Source organism: Suricata suricatta, chromosome 7 (genome assembly GCF_006229205.1).
Source record: "Suricata suricatta isolate VVHF042 chromosome 7, meerkat_22Aug2017_6uvM2_HiC, whole genome shotgun sequence".
Taxonomy (NCBI): domain Eukaryota; kingdom Metazoa; phylum Chordata; class Mammalia; order Carnivora; family Herpestidae; genus Suricata; species Suricata suricatta.
The window spans coordinates 17,017,699-17,031,074 of NC_043706.1; positions in this window are offsets into that span (position 1 = coordinate 17,017,699).

Here is a 13,376-nt window from a genome sequence, read left to right on the forward strand (position 1 = left end):
GTCCCCAGGAGCCGCTGCGCATGCTCACTCTCCCCCTTCCCGCGACCCGCCACCCTCCGACAGCCAGCCGGTCCCCAAAGCCCTCCTCCTCCCCCCTCCCCGCGCGCACGAGCTCGGGCGACTGACGGCGCCCAGCGTCGGCCCGCAGTGGGGCGGAGGGAAGTGCGGCCTACGTCACTAGCGCCACCACCCGGCCCCACTGCTGATTGGGTGCTCCAAGGGAACCGCCTCCACTCCCTCCCCGCCCCCAGGCCGCGGGCGCGCGCCTGGTGAGTGCTGAGGTCTTACCCCGGGCGGAGCTAGGCACAGAGATCCTGGGAGGTACCGATTGAGGGGCCGCCGACCCACCTCGTGGGGAGTGAGGGAGTGAGGTGTGATGGATTCTGTGACATTTCAGATCTTTGGCCATGAGTAAAATGCTTTTGATGATGTTTGCGTACAAGTTTGTTTTTTTTTTAAGGGCGTTAAATAACTCAACATTTTAGATTCATTAATTTGCGGGTTTTTTTTTTTAAGTGAATCAGGTGGTCTGGGTAGGTCACTACCTACGGAATATATTTTGAAGCCCCGAAAACAGAAATAAATCCGTTTTATCTCCATCTTGTCCTTCCCGCAGCAAGAACTTGGGCCTCCTGGCGCTCTAGCATCTGAGACCACCTATTGATAGGAGGCTTGGCAGGTGTCTTACTCCTCAACGCCATCCCCTGGTCTAGTTCTTTTTTCCTTGCGATATTCTTTTTATCTAAATTGTGAAAGTCTCCCATTATTTTTTTCCCTCCACCACTGAAACTAGACTCTTCCCATGGTTTGCTGCCTTTCTCTGTAGCCAACGTTAGCCCGAGGAGCTAAATTACAATTACAGCGAACTAAACTCCTCCTTGAAGTTTGAAACCTTCTAACTTGCAAAATAAAAGCTCAACTTTGGCGATAACATAAAAATGCAGGAGGCAACTCCTTGCACCCCTCCATCCTTTTACAAGCCCTCCGTTGTACACATGTATGTATTATCTGTTTCATATCACAGCACAGGAAAGGGAAATTTTTGCATCATTAATAGGAATTAAGCCAAAACTCATAACGTGGAGTATATCATTCTCTACAATTTAGAAGTATTAGATCTTAATTAATTTAATATTATAGAATATCAGACTTAAAAGAGGCTTTAACAGTTTTCTAATTCATTTCATTTTACAGGTAGAGAACTAATCCTACAGAATTAAGCGATTGGACAGAGCTGACACCACTTCAGAGCCTAGTTTCTGATTTCCTAGTCTATGAATTCTTTCTGTAATGACATTATCTTTCTCAACTCACTAATTAACTTCATAATTTAAGGTTCTGAATGGGGAGGTGGAGGTTACCTGACGGCAACATTGAGAGATTTGGCACTATTTGATTAGTGATATTAGAGAATGTGATCGCATTCCATGAAGGGTTTATGGCTACAGCTCATTAAACTCTCAGGTCAGGAACTTTTAGTCAGTTTACATGGAATCAATTGGCGTTCTTACGGTTACACACTTATTTACACATAGTAGCATACATTTAAAATATTCACAACTTGGGGCAGTGCCTAGCACATGCTGTTCAATAAATGTTTGCTGAATGAATAATTGGATGAACCTCATAGAAAAGTCGGCATTTTTTGGTTCCATATAATTTTTAAAACTAAATCTAAGCAACTTCAGGAATTGAGAAAGTAAGACACCGGAATGAAGCCTCAAGTTGATATGTGCATTGATAACTCAACAATTTTCCCACTGCTTTTCAGTTCAATTTAATAAGCATTTATTTGGCACTTACTATCTGTAATGGTCTATGCTAAACAGAATCTATGAGATTTGAAGGAGAGTAAGGTTAATGTATTGCGTATTACTTGTCTTGGCCTTGATACTGACTGTATTGGAAGCCTATGTTCTTGAGAGAATTGAACATTTTCCCAATAGCCAGAGATATGAAACTCAAAACTCAGTTAATGCAAGTAGAGTTTGTATAATTTCTTTCCTTGCAGATTTTTGATATTGAATTAATATAACAATCAAGGAATAGCTTAGTCACATTGCTGCCAGAAGTCAGGGAATGCACGAAATGAATCCTAGAGGTGTCTTTCAGTCTTGTGCCCGTGAGTGTGAAATAAGCAGTTCTTGGTTTATTTTTCACTTGCAGGTGAGGGAACATCCATAAGTCTTAGGCATCCTATTAATTGTCCAAAGAAGATCCAGAAGAAAGCTGTCAAAATCAGTTGGAATATAAAATGATAGTGACCCTTTGACAAGCACGTTCATGAGGAATTTTTTCCTTCAGTTTATTATCGTCCTTTCTTGCTCTCCAGGACTACAGCATAGAGTCACATTACGTAGGCAACCTAACTTCATCTTCTTACACATTTCACTGGTTCTAAACCCTGAATGGTGGGGTAGGGTCAATAGATTGATTACCTGGAAAATATGGTCTGAACACTGGCTCTAACACTTAACCAGCTTTAAAATGGGAATAATGATAGTATCTCTCTCTTCAAAAGTTGAGTGTCCTTTAAGTAATAGTAATAACACAGAGCTCCTTCCTCATGCTAAGCCCTGTGTCAAGTACTATAGATTTAATTTTCAAAAGAATGAGTTGAAATTTCTCAACACTATTACACTATTTTCTTTTCAAAACCCATATAGAAGGCTGTGCAAACCTTCTTTGTACACACACACATACACAGAAATGAGAGCATTGTTGGTTATTTTTTGAAGAAAATAAAATTCAGCTGGGAGAAATGACAGAAATAAAAGGAAGAAGGAGTCATACTTATTATTCTAAAATAGCTACTGCACTGAAATTTACATGTTGCAACATTTCTCAGCACATTTATTACAGTCAAGAGACCTTTCCATCACAGTAAACCAGAGAAACAAGATACAGTATTTCCTTCTCTAAAAGCTCTAATTCTAAAAACAATGCCGCAAAGTGACATTGTGGAAATTCATGTTCTAAGTGTAGTCAGTCTGCCTACCAAAATTGTATCATCTCAATTTGCCCACCTGGGGAATTTAAAAAGCTGAAATTTCTGGGACCAGGAAATACAAAGGTGTTGTTTTGTTTTATCTCCCAGTAAGATCCCACACACTTAGGATGCCAAGCTACTTTATGGGGCTGCCCAGAAAAGGAAAAGCTGATCCATGTTGGCAATGGACTTGACTTCCATACACAGTCATGAAGGGTCAGGAGCATGTTTGGAATGGAAGGGCAGACAGATAACTGCCAGTGCCTCTAGCTCTATTTTCCACCTCGTTTTTGTGCCCTCCCTCTACCCATGTATTCAAACCATCTTGTTTATTATCCCAAGTCTTAGAAAAAGACTTACCTAATCATATTTGGATTCTAAGAATTCATACTTTTCAAAGTATGCCTAATATGAGCACAAGAAGAAAAATACTGCTGAAATCACACACATGCGCACACACGCACGCACACACAATTCTGCATTTACAACATATAAGACACAGTTTTCATCCTGAAAATCAGCGTCTACCAATTACCTTGCATCTACCCTGGTCATATTATAGAAGGAAGGTTAAATATTTTTTTTAAAAACATAAAATAGTGTGTTAATTAAACAGCATCTGCAGATTTGTGATACAGAATCTACACTACATTTCAGTTCTTAAATTATTTCACTATTGAGCTAAACATCAGAAAGCATTGTATGCCAAGAACAAAATGGTGAAAATGGTATTTCACTGTATTTTAATTGACATTTTTCTGATCTTCAGTAAGGCTACACATTTTTTCATGTGTATAGGAACGTTTAGATTACCTTTTCTAGGGACTTTCACCCATTTTCCTTTGGGGTAATTTATCTTTTAAAAATTATCTGTAAGAACGTTTATATATTTAACAAATAAATTGTTGTGATATGCATTGCATTTATCTTTTCCAAAAAGTTTGTCAATTGCCTTTTAATTTTAATAAATTTTTTTCGGTTATGATGTTTATGTTGTCAGGCTTTCCTCTTACCATATCTGCACTCATGGGAGGAGGGAGACAGAGTTGGGGAGAGAGAGGGATGCAAAACTTGAGAGACTATTGAATGCTGAAAATGAACTGAGAGTTGAAGGGGAAGGGGGGGGGAGAAGAGGTGGGGGTGATGGTGGAGGGCACTTAAGGGGAAGAGCACTGGGTGTTGTATGGAAAACAATTTGACAATAAAATAGTATGGAAAAAAAAAGTCTTCCTCTTGGGGCGCCTGGGCGGCTCAGTTGTCCAACTTCTGCTCAGGTCATGAGCTCAGAGTTCCTGGATTTGAGCCCAGCCTTGGGCTCTGTGCTGACAGCTGGGAGCCTGGAGCCTGGTTTGGATTCTGAGTCTCCCTCTCTCTGCCCCTCCCCCACTCACTGCTTGTCTCTCTCTCTCTCTCTCTCTCTCTCTCAAAAATAAACAAACATTAAAAAAATAAGGTCTTTCTCAGATTTTATTTTTAAACCCTCTTAAATGTTTTCTAGATATTTTATGGGTGTTTTTGTTTACAACTCTAATCCACTTGGAATTTTTTTTATGTAAGGAGTTTGGCGAAAATCCAGGGTTTTTTCCAGATGGCTACTATTGTCCCAAAGTCCATTATTTTGCCATCCAAATACCTAAAGTGTCTAACTACCAGCTATATCATGTATAAAATCCTTTATATATGTGGATTTATTTTCGGGCTTTCATTTCTGTTTCATCTATCTGGCTGTTCATGTGTCAGCTCTACCATGTTTTTATTTTCTTTAACAGTAGAATTTGCTTCAAAACCTAAAGTAGTTCTTTCTTGCTTATTATTCATTTTCAATTTCTTTCTGACTAATATTTAATGTGTATTATCCCAGGGAAATTTTAAAATCAGCTTCCTAAGAAGTAAAATAAGATAAAATAACATAAAATAAAATCAGCTTTCTAATTCTAAAAATATTACTGGTTATGTTTTTAGTAGAATCATGTTAAATTTACAAATGAGTTTAGTGTAAATTGAGAAACTTGATCTCTTATTTTAAGAAGTTAGATTATGAAAATTTGTTGAATATGTCTGTTTAATGTCTATAGATATGACCAGGTGATTCTTCCTTTGGTTGTATATACACAGTGAATGAAATTAATGTGTTTCCTAATACATTCTCATTGTGTTCTTGGAATAAATGCCACTTGATCATGACCTCTCATCCTTTTGTTTTTCTTAAGTTTCTTTATTTATTTTGAGAGAGACAAAGACAGCGCAAGTGGGGGAGGGTCAGAGAGCTAGGTGGGACAGAAGATCTGAAGCAGGTTCCCTGCTGACAGCAGAGGGGCAATGCCAAGGCTCAAACTCAGGAACAAGAGATCATGACCTGAGTCAAAACCGAGAGTCAGATGTTTAACTGACTAAGCCACCCAGGTGCCCCTCTCTGATTCTTTTAATATGCTACTCAATTCTGCATATTATTCATTTATTAGAATTGTGCCATTGGTAATATAAATGAGAGTAATCTATAGTTCTCTGTTTGGAGACATGCTTTATTTAGGGTTCTTTTGTTTTCTAATTAATATTGTATTGGCTTTTTAAAAATGTTTTATTTATTTTTGATACAGAGAGAGACAGAGCATGAGAGGGGGAGGGAGAGAGAGAAGGAGACACAGAACCGGAAGCAGGCTCCAGGCTCTGAGCTAGCTGTCAGCACAGAGCCTGATGCAGGGCTCGAACCCACGAACGTGAGATCTGACCTGAGCCAAAGTGGGACGCTTAACCAACTGAGCCACCCAGGTGCCCTTATTGTATTGGTTTTATACAAAATACTTAGAAACTTACATGGGCTTCTCTTTTTCTTAAACGTTTGGAGAAATTCAACCATAAAACTGCTATTCATGCTTTGGGGAAGCAGTTCTTTGTCAATTTTTCATTAAGTATCATTTTTCCTAGGGCAATTAATCCATTTAGATATTTCTTTCTATTGATCCTTTTTCATATTTTTGTAAATTTTGGCCTATTTTTAGCTCTCTGACACCATTATGAAAAGTAATTTTCCATGTTGACCAATGCCTTCTATAATTCTCTTAATTTCTCCAACACATCGCTCATTTTGTGACTTTATGCTTTCTCTCATTTTATCTTAATTATATTTGCTGATCATTTTATATTTTTCCTAATTAACTAGGTCTTAGAAATATTTGTCAGTACTTCGTGTATCTATCTATATTTATTCACATTTTTTTGAATTTTATCATTATCAGTTTCTGCTACTTTCTTTTGCATTGTTTTGTTGTTTTCTATAAATTATATGTTAGCTATTACATTCGTTTACTTTTCTTCTTACTAAGTTCTTAGGAAGAACATATATTTCAGGTTTGTTTACTGAGTGCTACTTCAGTTCTATCCTATAGCTGTTGAGACATAATGTTCTATTAACATTTTCTATTGTTACCTTCCAGAAATTCTGCCACTTTAGTTTTAATGTCTACCTTAAAATAACTTCAAAGAGGGGCGTCTGAGTAGCTCAGTCAGTTAAGCGTCAAACTTCTGCTGAGGTCACGATCTCAGTTTGTGAGTTTGAGCCCTGCGTCAGGCTCTGTGCCAACAGCCCAGAGCCTGGAGCCTGCTTTGGATTCTGTGTCTAGACCCCTCTCTCTCTCTGACCTTCCCCCGCTCATGTGCTGTCTTTCTCTTTCTCAAAAAATAAATAAAACATTAAAAAAAATAAATTACTTCAAAGAGGGATTCTCTTTTCATTTTTGACTTTTAAGGGAGCTGGTTTTATATTTATTAGCAGTTCATAATGTTTTTACATTAGGTGTGGTCAAAGAATGTTACCTATACTATTTTCTATTTTGGGGAATTGATTCACATTTTCTTGATGACCCAGTGTATGCTTAACTTTGGTAAGTGAGTATGCACACAAAAAGGTGTATTCTATTTTTAGGGAATAGCATGGTGTACATGAATAAGATCTACCATATTTATTATGTTACTAACAGTTTTCTCAATCTCACTTACTTTTACGTGCTAAATCTGCATAGGCTGTACTTAGTTTTTCACTAGTCCACGCTGCGTAACAAAGAAACTCAAATTTTCATTGACTTAAACAATACATCTCTTTTCTTGCCTGTGGTGCATTTCATTATTTTAATCATAATTTTTTTAAAGAAGCCATTTTCCCTACTCTTGAAGACCTCAGCATAGGTTGGAGGGAGAATAGAACATACATTAGAAACAATAAAGAAACAGGTAAAAAACAACCTGTGACTGAGTATACACTAATATATATAAAATATATATGTAATATATGCACATTAAATATACATATTAAAGGGTGCCTGGGCGGCTTAGTTAGTTAAGCGTCTGACTTTGGATCGGGTCATGATCTCACGGTTCATGAGTTTGAGTCCCACGTTGGGTTCTGTGCTGTCAGCTCAGAGCCTGGAGCCTGCTTTGGATTCTGTGTCTCCCTCTCTCTCTGCTCCTCCCCTGCTCACGCTTTGACTCTCTCTCTCCTAAAAATAAATAAACATTAAAATTTTTGTAAACAAATGAATAAATAAAAATAAAAAATTTTAAATACACATATATAACATGTATTATCAAACATTTATATATAATATACAGATTATTTATGCATAAATATATGTATATGTATATGATATGTATTATGTATAATATGTATAGAAATATTATACTAATATACATATATGTATTACACATAATGTAAATAATATATATTATGTATTTTATGTATTATACAGTATATAAATATATAAAATGTAAGTGTACATATGTATACATGTACATATTTCATAAATGCTGAAGGAATTATAAGAGTAGGATAGGTCAGAGCCCTCCTTATAGCCATAAATATGTGACTCAATTCCAAGTTTGAGAAAAGGTTGTATCAACTAGGTCATTCAGTTCCCTCTCTTTATTTAGTTATTGTTCCCAATGACCAAAGGAAAGGAAGACAGTGTCTTAAAAATCAAATTAACAGATGTCGATCGAGCAAGGCACTGTGCTTGGGCAATAGTTGAATCTTGCAGAATTAGGCCAAGGGTTCTCTGTAAGCAATAAATTGCAAATAAAATGCAACTTCCTCTCAGCAACCAGGGCGCGTTCATTTCTTGCTTCTCAGAGTCTGGCTTCCAAGGGAACCTCCTCTTTCATTTCAACCCCCTTGTATTTGTCCTGAATTTCAAGCTTAAATAAAATTCAACTTAGTATTTTAAGGTGAAACATGATGCACAAAATGCAGAAAGATGAACAAGGATTTTCATTTACTCTAGGGTGAAGATCAGCAGTGAAAAATATATGGTCCATGTGTACTAAGAGCCGTATTTAGAAAGATCTCATTTTAAACAAAGTGACGTTTTTTATTATAATGTGTTTTAGGGTTGTTTTATTTTTTTATTTTTTGGGGGTTGGGGTTCTTTTTATTCTTTTTGGTCTGGAAACTGAGGAAGTCACATAAAGTGGGGGCAAATTAAAGACCCTGTTTCCTTTTGCTTGTCCTTCATTCCTAAAAGTCGGAACATGATGTGAATACATTATTAAGTATTTTGAAATCATTATTTATTCCTTTCTATTCTTTGTGAGCCTTTCAAAAATAAGGCCATTTCCTTCTCATGCATACGAAGGCCTAACAGATGAAGAGGAAGGAATAAATGCATGTATTTAAATCGGTCACTTCCTTTGAAATTGCTGAGTTGACCTCAATTGGAAATATCCTTGGAAATTATCCAGTCAGGGCTAATTGCTTAGGAATCTGGGAAAAAAAACTGATATATACTTTGAAAAAGATATGTTAAAAAGCTTTCCTGGTTTGAAGTCAAACATTTATGCCCATAAGGTTGATTTTGTATTTGAAATCAGAATATTTTCTTTTATGTTTGGGTATTTAAGGCTAACTTTAATAAACAGCACACTTTTTTAAAATGCCATCAGTGGTGTTAATGTTTACCATTTGAGGGTGGATTTGTTATTTGGAAACAGTCAAAAGTTGCTTGGTGTAATGTCAGTTGAGTGACCAGCCTGGGAAAATCTTTCTTTTGATCAAAAGTGAGGTGTAATGTAAGTGGTAAAACTTGTCTGCATGGCTCATGACCTGGTTCGAAGGAAAAATAAAAAATATTTGAAGTAACGGCAACATCATTGGAATAAGAATCTAACCTTCCACAAGATCTTCTCCGAAGGGTAATATAAGGGACAGGTTTTGAAGTATATAGTCTGGAAGACATTAATGAGAGAAATTGAAGGAGACGCAGATAAAACATGAGTTTTTCATCAAAATAGAACAAGCCCCCAAATGTGTATGGAACCACAAAAGACTCTGAATAGCCAAAGCAATCTTGAGAAAGAACAAAGCTGGAGATCTTGCTCCCCCTGATTTCAAACCATATGACAAAGCTATAATAATCAAAACAGTATAGTATTGGCATAAAAACAGACCCATAGATCCATGGGACAGAATAGAGAGCCCAGACACAAATCCACATATGTGTGGTTAATTAACAATGACAAAAGAGCCAAAAACATACAATGTGGAAAGGACAGTCTCTTTAATAAATGATGTTGGGAAAACTAGACAGCCACATGCAAAAGAATGAAACCAAACCACTGGATTTGCAATGACACTGCCCCAGTTCTGCCCTCATTGCTTCATGGAAAGATGACTACAGCAATGTCCCAGCTAGCTTGCCAGGCTCCCGTCTCCACCCCTCCAATGCATCTTTCATGACCTTTGCCCAGCTAATCTCCCCAACCCCAACTTTCATCCTCTTGTTTCTCTGCTCAGCAATTCCCTATTCTCCTTATATTTAAAATCCTCTGACTTCTCTTTATCCAGCACGTTCACCCAGTATTGTTTCCTATCACTTCCAACATGCACTTATGCTCCAGTAAAATTAACTACTTCTCTACAAAACTGAGTGTATTCTTTTCTCCATACTTGGGTGTATATTGTCCACTTGGCACTTTATCCTTTCAAGTCCTGTCTCCTCCTTCTGCCTCCAACTCCAATCCCACTTTTCTAGGAAGTTCTCGCTGACCATTGGAGCTTTAGCTCATTTTAGTTAAGCCCCAAAAAGGAATGCCAGAAAAATTGTGAGAAATACAAAATGTGTACTCTCTCTCTGTATGTTCTGTACTGAGTTTCTGTGTTTGCTTTTTCCATTTCTCTCTCTCCTCAGAACTTCTGAAAATCAGCATATATATCACTTTACACTGTTTTATTACTGTTGCTTTATATCTGTTCCCATCTACTTTACCAGACAAAGGAAGGTAAAGTCCATATCTCATGGACAGGGATGGTTTCTTATAACACGTATATCACCTAGCATTAAGTAGACTATTGATAAATAATTTTTGCTTGATTAACGCAACTTAATAAAGTTTCACAATAGTTTGAAGAGACACCAAGTCTTTAAAATCGAATATGCTCTACCAACTGGCTTTCTTAGCTAAAGTTTTTCACCCAGGGCAGACAGAGTCTGCAATACAAATTGTAAAGATAATTTTCTAAATCATGTGAGGAAAACTTATTCAGGACACTTTACTTTTATTTTTTTATTAATTTTTAAACATTTACATCCAAGTTAGTTAGTACATAGTGCAACAACGATTTCAAGAGCAGATTCCTTAATGCCCCCTACCCATTTAGCCCCTACCCCTTCCCACAACCCCTCCAGTAACCCTCCCTTTGTTCTCCATATTTAAGAGTCTCTTATGTTTTTGTCCCCCTCCCTGTTTCTTATCAGGACACTTTAGGGTTGTGTTAATTCTCTACTATCTTTGGTTTTCTAGACATGTCCTTAGAACTATACTAACCAATAAAAATGATACTGGTCAGATGAGCCCAGGCTGGAAGGGGTTTATTGGTAGCTTGAATCCAGCCTTCATGTGAGAGATCTGACTACTCTGAGTCCACTGCTGTCTAAAACCAACAAAAAGGGAAAAAAAAAAACAATTATATTGGTAATACTGGAGAAATTTTTATTTAGCAAGGTGAGTGAATGTCATTTTTATGTTTGCCTTAGTCACTAAAAATATGTCAATTTGTGCTTCACCTAAGGCAAAATTTCTGAAAACAAAGCTTACTGACATTTAGAAGCCAAAAAATGTCATTTTCAAGGTATTGAAATTAATGACTACATTGGAAATACTTACCAATAGTACTTACTAGGCAAGTAAAACTTGATTTCCGTTCTAGGAATAGCACAAAGAGATTCAAATTAAAAACTAATCTTTGGGGCCCCTGGGTGACTCAGTTGGTTAAGTGTCTGACTTTGGCTCAGGACATGGTCTCGCAGTTTGTGAGTTCGAGCCCTGCATCAGGCTCTGTGCTGACAGCTCAGAGCCTGGAGCCTGCTTCAGATTCTGTATCTCCCTCTCTCTGCCCCTCCCCTGCTCACACTCTGTCTCTGTCCCACTCAAGAATAAGTACACATTAAAAAAATTAAAAAGAGAGAGAGAATCTGAAAAACTCACTGAATATCAAATCCTGTGCATTTTCTGACAACCCACCTCTCCTTTCTGGAAAATACACATTAACGTTTGATATTGAAGCTGCAAGAGAGCAGAGGTGATCTGAGTGACTCTATACTCAGCATCTTAGCGAGTGAGCAGGGAGGCATATAGGTAGTGAGTAACAGGGAGTACATTAGCGAGTAAATGGGGGTGATATAAGTATTGGGGGGCACTATAAAGCTAACATGGACCTTGGATTGGGGAAATAGATCAGAAAAGGGCAAACAGGTCTTCCATGGGCAAAGTCAATTTTCATAATTATGAATAGTGTTGGTTGTTTATAGGAGAAAACCTCCCATAAGCCACATTTATTTTTGTATTATTGTGGCCTCTTTGCAGAACTCACTGTGACCAAAAGAAAATTAGGCATTGGGTATTGCAATGATTGAGGGGTTTCAAAGAACCCAAAGGCAGGAATGCTACTGGCATTCTGGAAGGAAGTGAAACCAGCAACTGACAGATGACAGAATCCAAGAAATGCTCTTGGTCCATAACTGCTTCTCCCTTGTGCACTTGCTCCTGCTTCCTTCTCTCTAAAGACCGTCTCTCTCTGGTCTTCAACCCACAGAGTGGTTTATAATTGTGAGCCACATAAAGAGGCAAACTTTACTCTGGGCTTAATTTCAAAATTCCTGGGTGAAAGCATAATTGGCCCATTTTGTTCGTGTTGTCAGAAATTTACAGTCAACTGTGGTCTTGGAACAGATTATCTACTGTAAATCTGGCTGTCTAGAGACTGCCTCTGTGTTTTTTCATGTAATGGGATATTAAATTTAATTTTGAAATGCTCAGTTTGTGACCTTCCCTAAATATCCATCAAGGACAAGAGAAGAACTAAACATACAAAATCAATTTAAAGTTTAAATTTAAAATAAAATGTGTTCCATGATCACTTCTCTGGGCCACGTTTGTTAACAGCAAAGTTACATTTTGGGTAGGGGATTGTGAAATGGGCATTTCCCATAAAAGGAGAGTCATTATGGGTCCGACATATACTCCAGAAATAGATGTCTATTGGAAGAGTAATTGGAATATAGCTTGCCGTTAAAATTTATGTCTTCAGAAAATGCAATTATAAATGTCATCGAAATATGTTGAAAGTTATTATTGTCACATTACATGCAAAGAAAAATAGCAACCTCTTAAAGAATCCTGAAAAAAAGACAATCACACAAAGCAATGTTAGGTTGCAATGCATTATACAAATTTTACGACATTATATATAGAAGATTAGAAAGATCACCTCAAAATATCTGGACTGTGGGATCATGGGTCATTTTTTTTTACTTTATACTTTAACATTGGAGCTTTCATTAATGAAAAACGATTGCTTTTATAACCTAAAAAGGTTATTTTTTTATAAAAAGATGAATACTTCTGCAGTGTGAATATTACTACGATGGTGGAAACAGTACTTTGATCAGCTGGTATCATATTACTAATGTGTAAATAGAAAAGGAAAATGTATCAGATTAGTATATGAGACAAGAAAATCCAGGTTCTCTTTGGGCAAACATTTGTCAGTTGAATATCCAATTATTCCAGTACCTTCCATTGAAAAGATTTTCCTTCCCCCTTGCATTGTTTTGGTGACTTCATTGAAAATTAATTGACTGGATGAGTGTGAATCTGTTTTTTGGTTCTGTATTCTAGTCCATTGATATTTGTTGGTCTTTATGCCAGTGTCACACTATCTTGATTAGTGTAGCTTTAGTAAATTTTAAATTCAGGTAGTGTAAATCCTCCAACCCTTTTCTTATTTTTCAAATTTACCTGAGTCTTCTAATCCATAAACATGGTATATACGTCCATTTATTTGGGTTCAACATGATTTTGTAATTTTTAGTGGAGAGGTCTTACATGTTTTTATTTCTAA